The sequence below is a fragment of the Cervus canadensis genome, chromosome 28 (genome assembly GCF_019320065.1).
Source record: "Cervus canadensis isolate Bull #8, Minnesota chromosome 28, ASM1932006v1, whole genome shotgun sequence".
In the NCBI taxonomy this organism is placed as follows: Eukaryota; Metazoa; Chordata; class Mammalia; order Artiodactyla; family Cervidae; genus Cervus; species Cervus canadensis.
The window spans coordinates 26644126-26666949 of NC_057413.1; the positions used below are offsets into that span (position 1 = coordinate 26644126).

At 43.3% G+C, this 22824-nt stretch overlaps 1 protein-coding gene and 2 pseudogenes across 3 annotated transcripts in view; 1 reads left to right on the forward strand and 2 right to left on the reverse strand.

Moving 5' to 3' along the window:
• The first annotated feature begins 105 nt into the window (after nucleotides 1-105).
• The window catches only part of LOC122429585 (glutathione S-transferase A4-like), a 35106-nt gene continuing 12387 nt past the window's right edge, over nucleotides 106-22824 (forward strand). The window contains exon 1 of one of the 2 annotated variants that reach the window (XM_043450027.1): nucleotides 106-323. The gene's annotated coding sequence lies outside the window, so the exon portion shown is untranslated. Of the gene's footprint in view, nucleotides 324-7232; nucleotides 7268-22824 lie in introns of those variants that run through there. The other variant, XM_043450026.1, reaches the window with a different exon arrangement.
• LOC122429586 lies at nucleotides 3604-4304 on the reverse strand (annotated as a pseudogene). Its single transcript, XR_006266063.1, has one exon. The product of XR_006266063.1 is annotated as a 40S ribosomal protein S8-like (transcript).
• Nucleotides 11144-13211, reverse strand: LOC122429583 (annotated as a pseudogene).

A 22824-nucleotide genomic window follows, 5' to 3' on the forward strand; every position in this document is an offset into this window, starting at 1 on the left:
TGCCAGGGGCCCTGGGCCAGGTAGGTAACAACAGCTATATGATTTCAGGCATAGGCTTTGAGCCACAGCAACCATGTGATGTAGGGCGGGGCTCTGGGTCATGTGGTGTCAGCCCCACTCCGGAGGGGGCTGGAGACAGATCAGTCACGTGGGTGGTCAGTCATGCCCACATGATGGAGCTCCAGTAAAACCCTGGACTTCCGGTTCTGCAGAATGAGGACATCTGGACACTCCGAGCCTGGAGCCCTCCTGGATTCAGTCCTGTGCATCTCTTCCCTTGACTGATTTTCATCAGTGTCCTCTCCCTGTAGTAAACGATTGCTGTGAGTATGACCATTTTCTGTGAGTTCTTTGAATCCTTCCAGCAGACTGTTTGGGCATGGGGCCATTTGGGGGACACTCTGTGGGCTTCCCAGGTGGTGCTAGTGGTAAAGAACCTACCTGCCAGTGCAGGAGAAGTAAGAGACGTGGGTGTGATCCTGGGGTCAGGAAGATCCCCTGGAGTAGGAAATGGCAACTCACTCCACTATTCTTGCCTGGAGAATTCCATGGACAGGGGCAGGCTACTGTCCATGGGGTCACAAGAGTCGGACACAACTGAACAATTAAACCACCATCACTGTGAACCTGCAGTTGGTGTCAGCAAGGGTGGTCTTGGATTGCTCCATTCCAATGCTTCAGTGAGGGCAAACACATTACCCTCACTTGGAGATTAATTTACACATGTGAGCAGGCACTAACTTGGTTACAACCAGGGATCTCTGTCGTTGAGTTGTGTTGGACAGCAGGAAATGGGAGCTGTTATATGACTGGGTGGGATTTCATTACCCAGGGCCATTGCCTGATAATATTATTCAAGCAGACCAGAAGCCATTGTGCAAACAGTGCTTTGAGGGTTTTAATTCTCTCAGACACAAGGGGGCCCTCAAGGCCGGCTCTTGGAGAAGACAACCTGTGAGGAAGTTGGGTCTGTGCTGATTGGAGGATTAACGAAAATAAATACAAAGGCCAAGTTGCCTCCAGTGAAGACAGGTTCCCACATCGCTCTGCTCAGGGTTACATGACCTTAAATCATTCATCTCACTTCCCATGTTGGAAACAAGCTCCCCCTACCCCATCCTGCACAGGTGCAGTTTCCTGGCCTTGTCACAACCTTTTTTGGGGATCCAGACCTTTTAGTCTCAACTCCTTCACCATTCCATCTTCACAAGCCACCAGACTCTGGTAAAAGAGCCATGAGGTCAGGCAGAGGATGGTTGTCCTCAAAGATGTCAGCATGCTGTGTTCAGGAAGGAATGAGACGTGTGAGGCCGGGAGACAGGACAGAGGGGACCCATGAGGCTCATGGGCTAGACCCCACAGCAGCTGAGCCAACGGGGTGAAAGGGCACCCCACGGATAAATGGGGCAGTTGTGGGGCTCCAGTGTCCTCCGGGACAAAAGGGGGGAGCTGAGCGGTGTGGGGTTCTGTCGGAGGAGGAGATGCAGCACCTAATGAGCTCAGGACCCAACATAAGCTGCTTAGAGGGGCTTTGGCAGACTGGGTGCCCAAAGAAACACCTGACACCCCAGTCCTGAGGAGGGCGGGTATGGAAGGGCCTGTGGACGGAACAGCAGAAGGTGAATTCCAGGGGGCAGGGTCTGCAGCGAATGGCCACCAGCCCAGGCTCACGTACTTGCTGGTATTCCCTCTTTGTTGTGCATTTTATTCCTTTAACCCAAATTGTCTGCCCAGAAGATTCCGTGGCGGGCTCCTTGTTCCATCAGCTTCAACATTCCCACTAAGGGAATCTTCTGATCATGAACTCTGTGGCCCAACCTCACACCCTGCATTTCTCATCATCCTATTTTATTTTCTTCAAAGCACTTGACACCCACTATCAGTTTCTCTGTTTAATCAATCTGTGTCTTTAAAGTGGGTTTCTTGCAGAAAACCAAAAATAGGGTTTGTTTTAAAATCCACTTGTGAATGTTTACAACATTTTTGTTTTGTTTTGTTTACAACATTTATATGGAGCTCTGTTCTGAATCACGGTCACAGGTGTAAAGCCTTATATGGAGATCACAGAGGTGGAGCCCTACACTGAGGTCATCTCCGAACTGACCAAGTCCCACAGTAACCATTGCCGTGAGCCTCCCTGATCTAAACTGGCCAGCTCCCTGACCCCATATTAGGAAAAAATACTCACCCAATTACCCACCCTATAGCACCCTAACCAATCACCTAATGCCACCCTTCCAGCAGGAATTTTCTTTGTCTTGAGACTATAAAAATTGGCTACTAATCCATGAAAGGAGTCAGCTGTTCCTTGAGCCAGCCTGCAGTTCTAACAGTGTCTCCTGCTTTAATAAACTCTACACTGAAGGAGTCTTTTGGGACAGAGTGGCCAGACCCCATAATTGAAAGGCAAGCAGAGGCTCCTATTGGGAACTCGAGTCGTCACCCGCAGTCGCAATAGGAGTTATGAGAAGAGAGCTCTGTGTCGAGGTGGAGCATCCCCCACCGTCGCCCACAGAGTGGCCCTGGGCCAGGGGTCCCTGGGACCCGGAGAGGACTGAATTCTAGGGCGCCTCTAGAACTCCGTCCGGATCGGATTTTACCTTAATCTAGGGGCCGGCTGGAGTGGAGTGTTGCATGCAGAGCGGTCGAATGGCAAGAGGTCCCTATTCTGGAGGTCGTCAGAGAGAGAGAGAAAAGGGGGTAAAGCCGAGGCCTGGGGGTACGCAAATCATCAATAAAGCCTTAGCACAAGACTTGCACCGCCACGAAGGCACTAGGCGTCCCGAGGGGAACTTAAGAGCCCTGGCAGAGAAGTGAGCTCGGAGGATGTTTGCGCTCCCAGACTCCGGGGAAAAGGGGAAAACAGTGAGAGGGAGGGAGAGTGAGAGAGAGTGAGACGAGTGCCTCGCCCCCTCCCGGGTTTCGGCACCAAAAATGTAAGGCATAGTTCCGGCGAGGCAGAAAAGGAAAGACGACCTCAACAGAAGTAGGTTACCTTTATTCAGGCAAGGAGGGGCGACAGTCGGCCTAATGACCAGGCTGAGCGCCGAAAGGGATCAGGGAGGCTTCATACTTACAGGGAGGTTTGTGGAAGCAATAAGGGAAACGTCAATCAGGCGGGATATTTTGAGTATTCTTTTGTTGAGATGACACTTGTAGTTGGGCAGGGGGTGATAAGTCTTCTGGGCGGGTGTAAGGGGTGGTAGGTTTTTGGACAGGGGGTGATAAGTTCCAGATAGATGCAACTGGCCTGGAGCATCAGGATGGAACTAAAGTTATGCTTTGTTTTCTCCGAAGTTAGATGATTCAGCAAGGGGCCCTTGAGACTGTTGTTCTCTTTTCTAGGCCCAAAAGACTCCTTCATACACTCCTCTCATTCTGCCTTGTGTCTGGAGGTTCTTTTCCAACTTGTGCACAGACCACGACAATTCACATTTAAAGTGATTATTGATGTGGTTGCATTCATGTCTACTCTTTTCTTTTTTGTGTGACTCTTTTCTATTTGTTGCCTTGGTTCTTCGCCCCCCGCCCCCCGCCCACTGTTTTTGCTTTGTCTTCTACGCTTTTTCTGCCCTCTCTGTTTTATTTATTTGTTTATTGGCATAGAACAGTATACGCCTTTATTAGATGAGCTAAGACAGGCGGGAAGAGGGTTTATTTGCCTTTCCGGGCCTTGATCTTCCTCAGATATAACTCGAGCTCTTTTCCCTCTAGCACATAGCCGTCTGCTCGGCCACACTGGCCTGGTCTTGAAGCGATGCATGCAAGAAGCTTGCCCTGCTGGAACTGCTCCTCTAGAAGACTGCTGATTTTCGCATTCTTTTTCCTCTCATCGTATTTCTTCTGAATTTTCTTTGATCGTTTCTTGTTTAAAATCTCTTCCTCCCGAGGAGTCAGCTTGGCCCCCTTCTTGCGGCCCAGGGGCAGTGCATAGCGGGACTCATACCACTGTCCGTATGGTGTGCTGTCGATGAGCACAATACAGTTCTTCACCAGGGTCTTGGTACGGACCAGTTCGCTGTTGGATGCATTATAGACAACATCGATTATTCTTGTCTTGCGTGTACAACACTCCCAGCCCCAGGAGAAGTTCCCCACGTCCAGCCTCAAGGCCCGGTACTTCTTGTTGCCTCCCCGCACAGGACTGTGTGTATGCGGCGGGGGCCAATCTTTGTGTTGGCAGCGGGGCGTCCCAGCTCATACTTCCGCTTCTTGTGGTAGGGCTTTCTCTTGCCCCCGGTCTTACGGCGCTTGTGCCAGTTGTCCCGAGAGATACCCATCGCTCGGCGCTGGCTGGAAAGAGCTGCCCTCTCTGTTTTAATTGAGCATGTTATTTAATTCCATTTATTCTCCTTTCTTAGCATGTCAATTATAGTTTGTATTTTTCTTGTCTTAGTAGTTGTTCTGAAGTTTGTAATATTTATATACAACAACACTAAGGCTGCTTCCAACAACACTATATCACTTCACAGGTGATGCAGGTCCCTTATCAGTTCAGTTCAGCTGCTCAGTCATGTCCGACTGTCGGGGTCCAGCCTCGGCAGGATCCAAGGGGTACCCTCAGGATGAATGGCGTGGGCAAGAGAGAGAAGACACGTGAGACCAGCCTTGATAGGGCCAAGTCTGCGAGGGAGGGAGAGAGAGAGTGACCAGACGGGGTGTGCCGCCGAGTCTGGCAATGCTTTATTTAGCTTTTATACCCTAAATTAGTACATTTCTAAGGGGAAGATAGTTTAACATTACATCAGCTTGTTCTTCACACAACCAGGGTGTTTTCTGCATACTTCTTTGTTTATGAGGGTCTTGTACATTATCTTCTGGCCTTGGGGCCTATTAACATTTATGCAAGTCAGGTGAATGTAAACCTATTTTCTGTTTCTCTGGTGACCTTAACTGAAAGGTAGCAGTCTCATAGGGCAACAGTACAGAGTGGAAGTATAACCTTGTTAACACAAAAATTAATCCTTCTGCAGAAGTTGTCAGTTGCATTTATCTAAGAAGTTTACCCCACACAGACTCTGCGACTTTGGTGAGGCAGCCCCTGCCTAGCACTCCTGGCTGACAATTAGCAACCATCTCATTGTTACCACACTAGGGCTAAGTTCTTATTTCTCTAGATCTTTAACTATATTAACAATGGTTTCTATAACACAACCTTAGCACATTAAAAGCAAAAACACAGCAAGCAAAATGCAGCAAGCAAAACACAGCAAGCAAACGTCAACCCAATAACCACCTTTAGAATAATTTTTCTTATGTTTTCTAATAGGACTCCTTCACCCCTCAAAAATGCTCTATGTCTATTAGGGCTTTTATATGATCAGGTTCTTTATGCTATTTTATGATTAGGCTATTATAAGCAATCATGCATATTAGTACCAAGGGCATAAATGCATTTGGCTAACAAACTACCAGCAAAGGAGTTTAAATTAAAACACTCCTTTCCTCCTGGATAATCTCATAAAATACCACCACCTGGGAAACCTATTGATTAAAGTTCTAAATTGATTCTTATTTGGGAAGAGATGGGGAAGGCCTTCTGCCTGTGTCACAGAAATTAGGGAGTAGTCTATTGAGGCAGGCATCAGAAAGACAGATAGCATCTTTAAGGTGAGCTGCCTGGGGCAGCTTTTCGAAATCCCTGAAAACCTGATCTGCCTTGCCTGTCAGGCTTTCTCCTCGTGACCTTGTCATGGGTGGGATCTCATGAGCTGGCCTTTTCGAAATCCCTGAAAACCTGATCCGCCTTGCCTGTGAGGTTTTCTCCCTCATGACCTTGTCATGGGTAGGGTCTCGTGTGTTGGCTCCCAGCATCTGACTCTTTGCGACCCCATGAACGGCAGCACGCCAGGCTTCCCTGTCCATCGCCATCACCAACTCCTGAAGCTTACTAAAACTCATGTCCATTGAGTCAGTGATGCCATCCATCCTCTGTCATCCCCTTCTCCAGGCTTCAGTCTTTCCCAGCATCAGGGTCTTTTCCAATGAGTCAACTCTTCGCATGAGGTGGCCAAAGTATTGGAGTTTCAGCTTCAGCATCAATCCTTCCAATGAATATTCAGGACTGATTTCCTTTAGGATGGACTGGTTGGATCTCCTTGCAGTCCAAGGGACTCTCAAGAGTCTTCTCCAATGCCACAGTTTAAAAGCATCAATTCTTTGGCGCTCAGCTTTCTTTATAGTCCAACTCTCACATCCATACATGACTACTGGAAAAACCATAGCCTTAACGAGATGGACCTTTGTTGGCAAACTAATGTCTCTGCTTTTTAATATGCCATTTAGGTTGGTCATAACTTTTCTTCCAAGGAGTAAGCGTCTTTAAATTTCATGGCTGCAGTCACCATCTGCAGTGATTTTGGAGCACAAAAAAATAAAGTCTGTCACTGTTTCCACTGTTTCCCCATCTATTTGCCATGAAGTGATGGGACCGGATGCCATGATCTTTGTTTTCTGAATGTTGAGCTTTAAGCCAACATTTTCACTCTCCTCTTTCACTTTCATCAACAACTCTTTAGTTCTTCTCTTTCTGCCATAAAGGTGGTGTCATCTGTGTATCTGAGGTTATTGATATTTCTCCTGGCAATCTTGATTCCAGCTTGTGCTTCATCCAGCCCGGCATTTCGCATGATGTATTCTGCACATAAGTTAAATAAGCAGTGTAACAATATACAGCCTTGACGTACTCCTTTTCCAATTTGGAACCAGTCTGTTGTTCCATGTCCAGTTCTAACTGTTGCTTCTTGACCTGCATACAGATTTCTCAGGTACCTTATAACTGCTTATAATTCCTCCGTCCTACCCCTTATAACACTGTTGTCATAGATTTCTTTTATCCATAAGCTATAATCATCTGATACAGTGTTGGCATTATTATTTTGAACACCTCGCATTTATTTGCTTATATATTCATACAGCCTGTCTTCCCCAACTAGAATGTAAGCACTGCCACCAACACAGGAATTGAGTCTGACATGCATAACACTGTAGACCCTGGGACTAAAACAGTACCTGGCACAGAGTGGTACTCAGTAAATATTTTTTAAAGAGCCAGTGGAATCTTTCTTTCTACTTACCTGAGTAACTTGACCAAACATCCAAATAAGGGATGTAAAGTACATACCCTAGAGGTATGTACAAACTGGAATGCTTATTGACCAATCCCTTGAGGGGGTAGAGCTTTCAATTAGAAAGCTCTATAAAGGTTTATAAACCCTCACTTAATCCCTCTGAAGCACCCCAGAGAGGAGAGCCAGGAAGAGACAAGGTTAGTGGTGAAGTTCTTATCTTCTCTTTAGGCTTGGTTGGATAATTTATTTTGTTACCAAATTTGTCACTTGTAGTCAGAAATTTCTTTAATTTTGTGGTTAACTTAATGACTATTATTTCCTTTTATTTTTGTTGAAGTATAGTTGATTTAAAATGCTATTCCATTCTCTGCTCTACAGTAATGACTATTTCTAAACTTGCCTATATCAAACAAAAGGAACAGGTATTTTTTTCTGCAGAGTAGATACACAAATGAAAATGAAATAGCAAATGTACATCTAAACAAAGCCTTTGAAGACTATCATTTAGGTGCATGAAATGTGCATAATATCAGACACTCAAATGCCCTCAAAACTGTGTTACATATTGTGTAATTTCAAAAATAAGTATGTTAAGAGTCAAGTGGTATTTCAGTTGATAGGTGGGCATAACGCCCTTGGTGGAACTTAAGCGTTTATTAATTTTTGAGCCATTATATTTTTCCTCCTTGGCCAAATTGCATCGTTTTGAACACAGCTGGAAAGAATACAGAAATCACCTGCTCTGTGCCGGGTGCCTAACAGGTAAACTCAACCTCCTGCGTCCCTTGTATGCTTGGAAGATTCAGTTCAAGTGATCTGACACTGGGGTCTTCCCCTGGGGTCTTGCCTCCCCAGGGTATGGCACCAAGTTGAAAGCAGGAGTCTCTAAGTCAAACCCTGACACAGATTTTTCTAGAATTTGCCCCAGTTTTTAACAGCAGTGGGCCATGTTGTGGTTCACTTTGTTTATCCTCCAAGGAGCCTGGGATGAAAGTCTCCTCTCTCAGCTATACTTTTCATTTAAGTAAGTTCGTTAGCCTTGCGGGGATAAGTCAACATGAGTCAATCTGTTAGACTTTAATGCAAAGGAAATTTCATTTCTGTAACTGAAATATAGAAGATGCTTAGCATGTGAATTTGGAACAAAATTACCTCCCTCATCATCCTACAAGTAATCCCCACTCCCGCCCCACCCAGGAATAGGGTCCAGCTATTTGTGTCTTGAAAATGTCATGTAAACACTAGCGCAGCTCTTTTGGTGAGGATGGGGCGGGGATGGGGGCTCCATGTAGGAGACTTTCCCTCTGATAGCATGTCAAATCCAACTAATTAAGGTGTCAGATCCACAGACTTCCCTGGGGGTCCAGTGTTCAAGACTCTGTGCTCCCAGTACGGGGGGCACAGGTTCGAACCCTGGCTGGGAAACTAAGATCCCAGGCGCTGCCCTGCTTTGTCGTGAAGGCAGACGGTTCTGATCCACTGGAGAAGCAGAATCAATGTCAAGGATATTTCTAGTGATAATAGATTTAAAATTCGCCTCTTGTATTCTGTCCCAAAACATCTGCTAAAACTGGCAACTTCTTTAGTTAATCTCTCAAAACTTTCTTTATGTTGAAAATTCAATAAAAGCCTGCTTTTTGCCTAAATGAAATCAAGGAAAATGTGCATTTATATGCCTAAATTATCCAGAACAACTGCTAACATTGTCAGCAGAATTTCACACCCACCGCCCCCAAAAGACTGGCTGATTTCCCAACATATATGTTCAGCAGATAGGAGCACAGGGCGAATGAATATAGGGGGAAAGAAGTAAGATCAGAAAGACTGTTAAAGCTGAGAAAAGGAAGATGATTGAACTCTCAACCAACTCTTCATTTTACAGTTGAGGAAACTGACATCTGTTTTTCCAGATCTGCCCAAGGCTTGAATCTACACACGTAGTACTTGGTTAATCTTGGAGATTGGAGGATGCCTTGCATCCTAGGAATTCCTCTCTCTAAGGGGGTCGGTGTAAATGATTCAACACAGGAAATGGACTTGGAATTCTCCCTGATTCCCTCTCCTCTTCCCTTTCTCTGTTCTGGCCCCACACCCTCCTGCACATAATCATTTGCTCAGCCTGCTTTTTAAACATCAGATTCTGCATTTCGTGCCTGTTCAGCAAACCCTGGGAGAACCTGGGGCCACACCCTGAGCCCCAGGTGTAGTTTAGTTGGGCTTTCACTCTAGATCTGGCTTCTCAAGCTTAGTTTTAGTACAGGCACATCTCATTTTATTGTGCTCTGAAGATATTGCACTGTTTCTTTGTTTTCCTTTTTTTCCCACAAATAGTAGTTTTGTGACAACCCTGCTTCAAGCAAGTTTGTCAGCATCATTTTTCCAATTAGCATTTGTTCATTTTGTGTCTCTGTGACATTTTGGTAAATATCACGATATTTCAGATTTTCTCATTATTATTAATTTGTTATGGTGATAAGTGATTTTTAATGTTACTATTGCAAGAATATTATGACTTGATGAAAGTTCAGGTGATGGCAAGCATTTTTTAGCAATAAAGTATTTTCTAATTAAGATATGTACATTTGTTTAGACATACTGCTATAGCACAGTTAAAAAAATACAGTATAGTATGAACATAATTTTTATATGTACTGGGAAACCGAAAAAAAAAAAAAGTGTGACTCTATTCCAATATTCACTTTATAGCTGTGGTCTGGAACAAAATCCGCATTTCTCTGGGGTCGGCCTGTGTACAAATGAATCCCCTGGGGGGGGGGGGAGGGGTCTTGTGAAAAATGCAGCTGCCAGGGTCCAGCCTTGGCAGGACCCAGGGGATGCCCTCAGGATGAACGGTGTCCGCGAGAAAGAGAAGACACGTGAGACTAGCCTTGATAGGGACAAACCTGCGAGGGAGAGAGAGAGAGACAGAGAGAGTGACCAGATGGGGTGTGCAGCCGAGTCTGGCAATGCTTTATTTTTTACCATAGCTTTTATGCCCTAAGTTAGTACGTTTCTAAGGGGAAGATAGTTTAACATTACAACAGCTTGTTCTTCAGGAAACCAGGGTGTTCTCTGCATACTTCTTTGTTTATGAGGGTCTTGTACATTATCTTCTGGCCTTGGGGCCTATTAACATTTTTGCAAGTCAGGTGAATGTAAACCTATTTTCTGTTTCTCTGGTGACCTTAACTGAAAGGTAGCAGTCTCATAGGGATGTACTCATAGGTACAGAGTAGAAGTATAACCTTGTTAACACAAAAATTAATCCTTCTGCAGAAGTTGTCAGTTGCGTTTATCTAAGAAGTTTACCCCAGACTGACTCTGCGACTTTGGTGAGGCAGCCCCTGCCTAGCACTCCTGGCTGACAATTAACAACCATCTCATTGTTACCACACTAGGGCTAAGTTCTTATTTCTCTAGATCTTTAACTATATTAACAATGGTTTCTATAACACAACCTTAGCATATTAAAAGCAAAAACACAGCAAGCAAAACACAGCAAGCAAACGTCAACCCAATAACCACCTTTAGAATAATTTTTCTTATGTTTTCTAATAGGACTCCTTCACCCCTCAAAAATGCTCTATGTCTATTAGGGCTTTTATGTGACAGGTTCTTTATGTTATTTTATGATTAGGATATTATAAGCAATCATGTATATTAGGACCAAGGGCATAAATGCATTTGCCAAACAAACTAAAATACCAGCAAAGGAGTTTAAATTAAAACACTCCTTTCACCCTGGATAATCTCATAAAATACCACCACCTGGGAAACCTATTGATTAAAGTTCTAAATTGATTCTTATTTGGAAAGAGATCGGGGAAGGCCTTCTGCCTGTGTCACAGAAATTAGGGAGTAGTCTATTGAGGCAGGCATCAGAAAGACAGATAGCATCTTTAAGGTGAGCTGCCTGGGGCAGCTTTTCGAAATCCCTGAAAACCTGATCTGCCTTGCCTGTCAGGCTTTCTCCTCGTGACCTTGTCATGGGTGGGATCTCATGAGCTGGCCTTTTCGAAACCCCTGAAAACCTGATCCGTCTTGCCTGTGAGGTTTTCTCCCTCATGACCTTGTCATGGGTAGGGTCTCGTGTGTTGGCTGCCAGCATCTCTCCCTTTTTTTACTTTTTAAGACAGCCAGATGGATCTCAGTCACGAGCTTCTGAGTACTCTGCCGGAGAGTTCTGACAATGCAAGGAAGGATTATAATGAGAAGTAAAACTAGGGCTGCTACAGCAGCGTAACTGAAGATAGTTGATAGGATATTTTTTCCAGTAATAAAGTTAGAAAAGGTATGAAAAAAATCATGAGCAGCTCCTGCAGCAGTAAAGTCCAGGCGGGAATGTTCTAAGATTTTTATCTGACCATGAAGCTTTCCAAGATCTAAACTAATGCTGGAGCTATTCCATACAGCTGAAATATGATTTTTAACCCTTTCCCAATTGTAATCTGTATAATTTACTTTCAGGGGCATTACACAGATCCACCGATAGTCAGCGTGACAGGATAGTGCTGACTTTACCCTTAAAGCCTGCAACTCAGTTCCAATATGCATGACTGCTTCTTCTAGGGCATCTATTTTTCCTTCTAATTTCCTATCTATAATCTCTTGCATAGCTAGAGCTAAAGACACATTTTTTGACATATCATTGACATATTGAGCAGTATGTACCTGTTGAGTCAATGATATCGCTGCCACAGTGACAGAGGTAATTGCTGTTATCAAAGCTGAAATCCCTAGAATAAGTAATCCTACAAATCGTAGGGAATGCGTTAAATCTTATAGCTGTTGCAGAACGGCTAAACTGTAATTGTCATACCAATAGGCATTCACTGTGATGGGCACCATAAGATAAGGTGGGCGTTGCAGCACCACAAAAGAACAAATATTATATTGAGGGGTTAAACAGGATGAAAGCATGCATGGTTTACAGTAGACTATATTGGGTCCACTTGAATAATTCATTTGTATATGAAGCCTTTTTGAATCATTAGTAAACAAAAAAACCTAAGGGGAGCGTAAACAGGCCAGCACAGAATAGGTGGAATCGTTTTCTGGAGTTAAAGTAACAATGGAGGTGGCAGCAAGGGCTCTCCAAATTTCTGGTTGCCAAAAAGTTTTGCCCTTAGTAGTATAGGACAACATGGGGGGAACAAATTGATTATAATGCCATCTGTTGGCCACCAATGGCCAAGGGAGGGAATCATCTTTCCAATTGCTAAACCTACTGACATGGTCAGAAACAGACCCTGGATTCTGACTTGGATTTGGATTGCTCCAGTCTTGTACCGAATAGTTTCCGCCTCCCGGTATTCTATAATCTATTCTCGAGTTATAAGTACAAGATTTTCATATCAGGTATCCAAGGCGGTTGTCTATAATTTTCTATATAACATCTGAAGAAGCAACATCAATACAATTTGGATATTTTGGTGGAGCATTAAGGAACAAGGATTTATAGGGGTCAAGGACCCCGGGCATATGGGCCTGTAATATTCAAACCAGCCGATCTCCTGTTTTGTCTGAAAATTTTTATGCTGGAGAATCTGTCAGAATTGCTTTCTTGGAGGTTCCAACACACCCCTCCTTAGAGGGAATGATAAGATTGCTTGTATGACTATGGGGAAGTTAAAGCAAAGGGGAAGGTCATCCGTTAATCCCCTAAAAGTATAGTTAAAATTGATGGGATAATGATCTTTATTATCCAAGAGATGAGGCTGGTCTGTGTTGACCCGTGTAGGGTCATTGTTCCAAGTAACTACTTGGAAGGTTGGGGGATCAGGGAAATATGCCCAATATTTTTCTCATGTAGAAGAGGTAGCACTTGCCTGGCAAGACAGTAAAGCAAGCATAGCAATAAAAACCCTTTCAGGAGAGGCTGAGGATCCCTGTAGAGAAGCTATTCTCTGTGCTTGACGGTACAGCGACTTCATTTGCCCCGATGTGGGTATGGAGGCTTGTTGAGTTGCCCGCGCAGGATGTCCTGGTGGTTTCCGTTTGTTCTTCCGGGATCTCCGCTGCCAGTTGTTTCGGAGTCTGCTGGACCTTCCAGGTGGGTGGCAGAGGCAAGGGCAGAGGAGTGTCCTCCTTCTTTTGTGGTCGAAGCAATGGGGGAACCAGATGTCTGGGGGACTGGGACATGGCGAATCAGTCTGTCTAGGACCAAAATTAGCGACTCAGCACCCTGGGGAAAAATACAAGCATACCCTTGGCCGCTGGTTAGTAATGGGTCAGGACCCTTCCATTGTCCTGAAATAAGGTCTTTCTATTTAACCAGAGGTTTTGTACTCTGCTGCTCTGGACTCCAATGTTGGATATTGCAGTAACCCCAAATGAATCAGTGTTTAGATTGTTTATCACAAAAGAGCGTGTTGCAGAATCTGGTGAGGGGAACTATACTTAAACTCACCTTTCTGTAGTTTTAAAATTTGAGTTTTTAGGATCTGATGTGCTCTTTCTACGATGGCTTGTCCCTGTGGGTTATAAGGGATACCGGTGCTATGTTTTATATGAAACCTTGTACAAAAGTCTTGAAACGATTTAGAAGTGTAAGCAGGGGCGTTGTCAGTTTTAAGACATTAGGATAGCACAAGTCTAACAGTGAGGGGTTATTTTTGGTAGAAGCAGAATGAGCTTTTACATGTATTTACTTTACTAAAGTAACAAAAGATTTTGAAAACAAATATAAATCACTTAAAGGCAAAGAAATTCATAATCTGTTATTGAAAGATTCATCCTAAGAAAACTTTGTTCTCTTAACATAGAGAGTAGACTAAATTTCAGTCTGTTACCAATTTACCAGATAGCAAACAAACAAAATTTTTCAGTTAATCTTAGAAAAGTCTTTTTTATAAATCTTGAAGAACTAGCACTATTTTTCTAAAGGCATGAGAGTGAAACCATACAAGGCATGTTTAAAATCTAATTAAATTGTAATTGACAAAGTAGCCTGGTCATTGCTGTGACTTGTAACACTTTAACATGATAACTAAAATTAGAAGTGACAACATTTTACCAGGACATATCAGATTTTCATGAATTTTACATAATTTCTAGGATATCTATATAAGTAACATCAACCATACAATATAACCTGAGAAGAGTTATCACTCCTCCAACAATAATCCCCATGCAATTTAACATGTCAAATGAACTCAGGTAGTTTAATAGCTCTTTGGGATGTCTCAGGGGCCCTCTGAAGGATCCCAAAGTCAGCTAGAAGTCAAGCTATTTAGGCGGTTTGTCAATAAATATCAAAAGGGTTTATAGTACTCTGTCAGGTAGAATCATATAGATCACTGTGAAATAATATATTTACTTAGCCAAAGTAAAAAAGAAGATTTCAAAGATAAACATAGAACAGATCACTTCAGAGGTAAAGAAACTTAAAACCCATTATCAAAGGCAGTTCAACGTCTCAAGAAAACTTGTATTTATGCACAAAACTCTTCCCTTGGAGTGCACTTCCCATCAAACCTTCTTAACACTTTCTGTACCGATTACTTTGTTCTCCCATCCTGAAACAGCCACCTGTAAGTCAGACTTACTTCCCCTTTTTTTTTTTTATAAAATGTAATTTCATTTTTCATACCTTCTTTACTGAACACACACATCCTACTTTCTTTAAGAAACCAAGAATTTACTTTTATATTAGCATTCTATAGATTGGTGAACATAAATACCAGTGATAATTTCTAAAAAAATTCTAGCGAACATCTCAGAATGACATCAAACATTATTTATTTGTAGTCCCAAATCTCTTTAATTTTTCTGTAAAGGGAAATCAGTGTTTAGTAGTAAATGTTTCAAAATCTTATTTTATTTGGAAATGACCTAATTATTCAATAGACTTCCAATACTTAAAGGTAGTTTAGCACAACCCTTAGAAAATTAGGTTACCAAAATCTAGAGAAACTGTTTTAGACAGACATTTTTAATCTTAATAAAGTTCAAAAGCTCATATCTCATTTACTTTTTTTTTTTTGAAGTTTCTTTACTTGAGGTACTTTCCTTGCTGACAAACTTGTAACAGATATTACAATATAACAATATTTAACTTATAATAAACCTAGGCATAATGAAAATATTTTACTTGATGTTAATTACTCTAAGACATGTCTACATTAGATAGGTCAACAAACAAACATTAATATCGGGTATTTAATACTGAATATTTCCCAGTTTACCTGAACCTGGAATTTATTGTTTAATTTAGAATTATTTGATTTGTAAGCGCTTACCTTTTTTTAAAGCCAATTAAATAGAGTTCATTTACCAATTAACCTAAAAAATATCACCCAGAGACAAAGACATACCAAGACATATTTAGACAGACACAGTGCAAGATCTAGCTTCATTTTTTAAGTTTGGTCATGAATTAGATATTACAATATAAAATTTACTAGTTTATAAAAAAGTTGAAATAAATAAAAAATTTAAAGGCTTTTTCCCTTTTCCCCTCAGTCTCAGGAGTTAGAGATGGTCTAGATAAGTGTTCCTGAGAGCTCTGGTCTCAAGGCACAGGGAAAGAAAATCAAGTTCTAACAAAAAACAAAATGGCCATCAAAAATCACAACACAGAACACAGAGTTAAAACATACACATATAAAACCTGGCAGTCCTCATCAGCCACTCCCTTAAATACAAGAATACAGTCTCTCAGAAAACCTTCTATAGAGACACAGAACTTCAGATGTCTTCAAAGGTTTTAAGAGGAGGAAAGGAAAAGAAGGAGGAGGAGGAGGCGGGAAAGGGGGCCAAAAGGGGTGGCCTTACAGACGTCTCCTGCCACCTGCAGACACCCAGGTGTTACGGGACTTTTCCCTGGGCTTCCAGAGAAGGGAGGACTGGAACTCGGCCCTACCGGAATTCGAGTTCTCTGCAAGAGGAGGTGACCAGTCTCCAATCCTCAGCTCAAGCTGAGGCCCTTCGACCAAATTCCTGCGTCCAGGACACAAGGGGATTAGAAAAATGGGAAGGATAGGAAGGGCTAAGGAGAGGACAGAGAGAGGGAAGGGGAGAGAGCTCAATAAAGTCTCTTGTTCCTTACTAGTCGGGGCACTCTGGCCAGTTGTCCACGTCAGGAGGAGACCAGGGACAAAAGGGTCCCAGTTGCGGCCGCTGGGTCTGGTCCATTGGCAGGCAAGCTGGCCTCTGAGTACCCCGAGTGGTCAGGATGTCAGTCTCAGCGAAGAAGAGTCCCCACCAGTTGCAGGAAGGGGGACCCCTTCCAGGGCCTGTAACTGGGCTTTTATAAATGAACTGTCCGAGGAGACACATGTGCTGACAAAGCAAGAGATCTCATCGGAAAGGGCACCCGGGTGGAGGGCAGGAGGGTAAGGGAACCCAGGAGAACTGCTCTCTTCTGGAAAACAAGGACATTGCTCTTGGACAAAGGTAGAAAAGGACTGAACACTGGTCTTTTTAACTTTAATTCCTCTGCGGTTAAGGAGTTGCATTATGATTCTAATAAAAAGCTGTCTTTCTTTTGACTCACTGTTACCCATTTTTGTTACTAATTAGAAGAAGAAAAAAAGAGAAGAAAGGAAGAGGCTTAATTTTAGAGAAGAAAGAAAGAACCTGAAACGTACCCACCTTTCTTACCCTACCTTTCTTATGTAGGGGGCCTGTAGCGCCCTAGTAGGGTTCTAAAACCTGAAGCCTACCCACTTTCCTCACCCTACCTATCTTATGCGGGGGGGCCGCGGCGCCCTAGTGGGGTCCTAGCCATCCCGAAGACTGAACAATGGGGGGGGGCTTATCTTCGGGTTCCCTGTTCGTGGCGCCACTTGCCACGGCAGGATCCAGGGGGTACCCTCAGGATGAATGGCGTTGGCTAGAGAGAGAAGAAACGGGAGACTAGCCTTGATAGGGACAAACCTGCGAGGGAGAGGGGGAGAGAGAGAGAGAGAGAAAGAGAGAGTGACCAGACGGGGTGTGCAGCCGAGTCTGGCAATGCTTTATTTTTTACCATAGCTTTTATACCCTAAATTAGTACGTTTCTAAGGGGAAGATAGTTTAACATTACATCACCTTGTTCTTCAGGAAACCAGGGTGTTCTGTGCATACTTCTTTGTTTATGAGGGTCTTGTACATTATCTTCTGGCCTTGGGGCCTATTAGCATTTATGCAAGTCAGGTGAATGTAAACCTATTTTCTGTTTCTCTGGTGACCTTAACTGAAAGGTAGCAGTCTCATAGGGATGTACTCATAGGTACAGAGTAGAAGTATAACCTTGTTAACACAAAAATTAATCCTTCTGCAGAAGTTGTCAGTTGCGTTTATCTAAGAAGTTTACCCCAGACTAACTCTGCGACTTTGGTGAGGCAGCCCCTGCCTAGCACTCCTGGCTGACAATTAACAACCATCTCATTGTTACCACACTAGGACTAAGTTCTTATTTCTCTAGATCTTTAACTACATTAACAATGGTTTCTATAACACAACCTTAGCACATTAAAAGCAAAAACACAGCAAGCAAAACACAGCAAGCAAACGTCAACTCAATAACCACCTTTAGAATTATTTTTCTTATGTTTTCTAATAGGACGCCTTCACCCCTCAAAAATGCTCTATGTCTATTAGGGCTTTTTATGTGATCAGGTTCTTTATGTTATTTTATGATTAGGGTATTATAAGCAATCATGCATATTAGTACCAAGGGCATAAATGCATTTGCCAAACAAACTAAAATACCAGCAAAGGAGTTTAAATTAAAACACTCCTTTTACCCTGGATAATCTCATAAAATACCACCACCTGGGAAACCTATTGATTAAAGTTCTAAATTGATTCTTATTTGGGAAGAGATCGGGGAAGGCCTTCTGCCTGTGTCACAGAAATTAGGGAGTAGTCTATTGAGGCAGGCATCAGAAAGACAGATAGCATCTTTAAGGTGAGCGCCGGGGGCAGCTTTTCGAAATCCCTGAAAACCTGATCTGCCTTGCCTGTCAGGCTTTCTCCTCGTGACCTTGTCATGGGTGGGATCTCATGAGCTGGCCTTTTCGAAACCCCTGAAAACCTGATCCGCCTTGCCTGTGAGGTTTTCTCCCTCATGACCTTGTCATGGGTAGGGTCTCGTGTGTTGGCTCCCAGCATGCAGCCTCTGATTCAGTAGATCTGGCCCAGGAACTGAGATTCTGCATTTCTAACAAGTTCCTAGATGAAGCTGATGCTGCTGGTCCAAAATCACACTTCTAGAAACTTCCCTGGTGGTCCAGTGTTTAGGTCTCTGTGCTTCCACAGCAGGGGTCGTGGTTCAGTCCCTAGTCAGGGAACTAAGATCCCACATGCCACACAGCCAAAGAAATAAAGCAAAAGCAACAACAAATACACTTTTAAAGAATGCCTTCCACTTCCACTGATTTTTTTTTTTTTCTCATATGTGACTGTTGCTACAATCTGGAGATATAGATGTGTGTGCGTGTGTGTGTGTGTTTGCGGGCACATGTGCCATTTTTTGAGTCCTTACTATGTTCGGCAGTTTGTACACTTTATCACATTTCTACTACTAACAAATGATTTAGGGACTCTAAGGAAACTGAAGCTGAGAGAGGTTTAAAAAGCTTACTCAAGTGAGAAGAGGAGCTGAAATCTAGACATAGGTCTTTGCTTCTCCTGATATCCAGAGCCTGACTCAGATACATGTTCTTCTACATTTTCTAAAAAAAAATTTTTTTTTAATTTTAGTTTTATCTGCTCAAATTTTTGCCCACTGGGGTTTTTTTGTCCACTGGTTTTAAGTGTTGGTTTTTGTTTTTATTATTGAGGTATAAGTGTTCTTTATATATTCTGGATGAGTTCCTTAATCAAGTATGCTTTGTAAATAATTTCTCCCAATAGTTGATTTGCCTTTTCTTTTTCTTAAAAAATGCCTTTTGAAAAGCAAAGTTTTAAATACTGGTAAGTGCAATTTTTTAAAATGTGTGGTTTATGCTTTCTGTATTTTATCACATAAGTCATTGCTTAATTTACGGTCACAAAAAGAAAGAAAAAGAAATTTAGGGCATGCTTGTTACTGAAAGACCACACACCGAATATCCAAAGGCTGTCATACCATCATGGCTGCTTTCTGCCCAGCTTGCCTTAGGCACCTGGGGCTCTGAGTGGGATGTGCATAGCCCTGCTCACCTCAGGTAAAGCCGCACACAGTAGAAGTTCAACACCCCTGAGAGACAAGTCTCAATTCCCAATGTCAAAAGAGTCATGTGGGGAGGGCTTCCCAGGGGCTCAGCAGTAAAGAATCCACCTTCCAATGCAGGAGACATGGATTCAATCCCTGATCTAGGAAGATCCCACGTGCCGCAGAGCAACTAAGCCCTCCATGGAGCAACTAAGCCCAGGTGCCCCAACTATTGAGCCCCCATGCTGCAACTACTGAAGCCCACATCCCCTAGAGTCTGTGCCTCTCAACAAGAGATGCCACCACAGTGAGAAGCCTTCACACCACAATTCGAGAGTAGCCCCCACTCCCTGCAACTAGAGAAAAGCTCACATAGCAACAAAGACTCAGCACAGCCACAATAAATAAATAAATAAAATCATTTTTGTAAAAGGAGTCATGCAAGGAGTCTACTTGGGGAACAAGGTGTATTTAGTTCAGGATACACCTGTTGGTCAAGGTCAACATAAAAAGCAGACTTGAAGAGATGGGAGTGAATTTATACTCAGCACAACCCCTCAGGCTCTTATTCTTCCAGCAGGCTGTGTTCTCAGATCTGTTTGTGTTTGGGATGAAATCCAGAAAGAATTCTTTTGTTCTTGGCTTCTTTGTTTCCCACAAACAGAATGAATATTTCCATCACACCTGTTCTTTCAAGCTTTGACAATGTACTTTTTTTTTAAACAGTGAGAATGGGGTTTACTTTCTGAAGCATAAACTTGGGCCTCTGTGTTACCAAGTTGTGGTTTGAAATTAATCTTTGTTGAAATTCATTAGAGGTCAAGGATAAAGGACTAAAGGAGTTGGTTTAGGCCATTAATCTATAATGCCTTGGGAGTAGGAAGGGGTGGGGCTCAAGGAACCAAACATATTTATATATACCTAATCTGTAAGGCCCTGTCCCTGTAATACTATATTATGCTCTTCTTAAACACTTATTCTGACTTACCTCTTCATGGTCTGGATATTTCCATCACTAGATATAAGGTTTTCAACAGCAGAAACCACACCTTACTTATCTTTGTATGCCTGGAGTGTGCAACCTAGGACTATAGCCATAGAAGCAGATCCATAAACATTTAATGTTGAAAGAGTGAAAGCTCAAACACAGAAATCTTAATGTCAGGCGAGTGTATGCTCCTCGGTTCTTCGTCTCGTCACAACAAAGATTTGGAGTGAAGAACATTAAAGCCCCCTCACAGCTCTCGGGTCTTGGAAAGACCATGTTATACTCTCAGGTCTCGAACAGACTGTGTTATAGCTCTTAGAGAAATCAGTGTTACATTTCAGTGTTACAGCTCTATTTTATTTAGAAGATAGCAGGAAAATCCATCTTCGAGGCGTGAGGGCATGTCGATCCAAAGACGCGAAGAGAAGAGCACCCCATCGCGCAGGAAAGAGAGAGAGAGAGCCCTTTGGCTCCTCTTTTTATATGTTTTTCCTTCCCCCTGGGCCTGTCCTATGCAAATTGGCTTAGGCAGGGGCGCTATTCTACCTGAAGTCCTCACTCCGGTCCTCCAACCTTCCTTTGAATTTCCTCTGTTCTATCTTCGCGGGCTTTTCCCTTCCTGTCTTTTAGCCACCGCCATTTTGGACTCCTTTTCCCTATTCTAACTACCCAACATTAACAAATGAAGAAACCGGTCTCTCTATGCAGCGCATTGAGATAACAGCTGCCATATGTCTAGGATAATGCCAAGTTGGTTCTGCAGGAGATGGAAGAACTATGCCATGACTCCTGTCTACCAGGAGCTTAATATATTTGTGGTGTTGAATCCAGGGGAGCAGTTCATCCTGGGCTATGGTGTGAGATTGTAAGGATGTACTGGGCCCCTTGTCTGTCTCTGCCATTCTAGAAGGAACAGCTCCTCCTGGGAGGGTTTGGGTGGGGACCAGAGTCTTGCTGAGACTCCATCATTCACCTGAGAGCCAAATTCGGAACATTGTGGAGCGGGCTGAGAGGTGAGGAAGAGCGGCTGGTTGGCTAGAGGCAGCCATCAATGGGGCACATGAACACTTGCTGGGATTTTTTACAAGAAGTGGTGGCTGGTTACTAAAAACTAAAAAAAAAGTTTCCTTCTTTTGGATTGGAAGGCAAGATTTCAGGCTATGGTCCTGTTTATCTGAAGTGAGTTCTCCTTCATTGTAACCCTGGGCTTTGGGGGCTCCCTTGGGCACCAGGGAAGATTGGAGGTGCTGATGGAGAGGGGAGTGATTCATCCTTTAACCTCCTACACATCTTGAAAATGTTCAAGGGGCAGACAGAAGTAGTGGGTCGAGGAGGGAAATTGTGAACACAAAGGGTCACGTAAAATTCCCAGATACACTTCCTTACAGCAGCAAACCATGCACGTGTTCCAATTACCCTCATAATCACAAACGAAGGCAAAAACCACACCAGTTTTTACATTTTAAATATCTTCTATTGCAATATCTGGTCAAATTTCCAAAAGTTTTAGCTCTCTTTTACAAGTATCAGTTGCATTTGTGACAAACATAAATCATGTATAAAACAAGCCAATCTTAGCATAAAAAATTCTAAGAAAATACCACATCCACCTGTAATTTGATTAAGCATGGAAGACTCTAGCTGATATGGGTGAGACATTATGGTATGGTATTTTATCTATTAATTTTTTTCAATCCTTGGTCTTCACAACAACTGTCTGAGGCAGGCAGTACAACCACTACCCCAATCTTAAGGGTTAGGAGACAGAGGCCTAAAGAGATGGAATAAGGTTGTACAATAGTGAGGACTCATGACTCTAAAAGTGCATAGCCCCCAGCCTTTGAAAGATGGGAATAGTCACACTCACTTATCACTTCTGTTTGAGCATCCAACTCCATGTCTAGCACAGAGCAGGCTGTACATGAACAGAATCAGATCCAAACTTGGGTCCACTTGCCCATGTTCAGTAAAGCCCATCTACTGACACTGGGTTGTGGTGATGGAAAGAGTCGCACTTATTGCAGGGTACCAAGTGAGGCGTCCAGGACAGCTAGTGCTCAAAAAGCCCAAACCCTCCGAAGGATTTCAGCAAAGCACTTTTAAAGGCCAGGTGAGGGCGGGGGCTGGTGTCACATTATCAATCCTTAGGCTCTGGTAGGTCTGGGGCCTACGTGCTCATGATCGTCAAGTAGTTAGTTTCTCCCATTTGGTGGTGGTTTTAGCATCTGTAAAACAACTCAGGAATGTCCATCAGATGCTACTAGCTAGGTACTTTAGAAAGGAGTGACTGCAGAGGACAGGAGAAAAGGGGTCTGTTCCCAAAAGTCCCCACAAAGTCCTGCTCGGCCACAAGCTTTCTCACTGTTCAGACTCTTGGACAGGCCCGAGGTGCTGTTACCCACATCCAGGAGGTTGTACTCAATGGAGCTCAGGCTTCCCTCTCACTTAGTGACGCTCCCCTCATTCCATTCCTGACACCAGACTGCTGTCCACTTGTCCGATGTCTGCAGCTTCTCACTGATTTCACCTCCAAGGCACATACCTCTACATCCCTTCGAATATCAACTGCCATGCCAACAAGAAGCTTGTCCCATTCTTAATACATTTAGGATGGCATTTTGCTGACAGTCCTTTTGTCTGAGAGA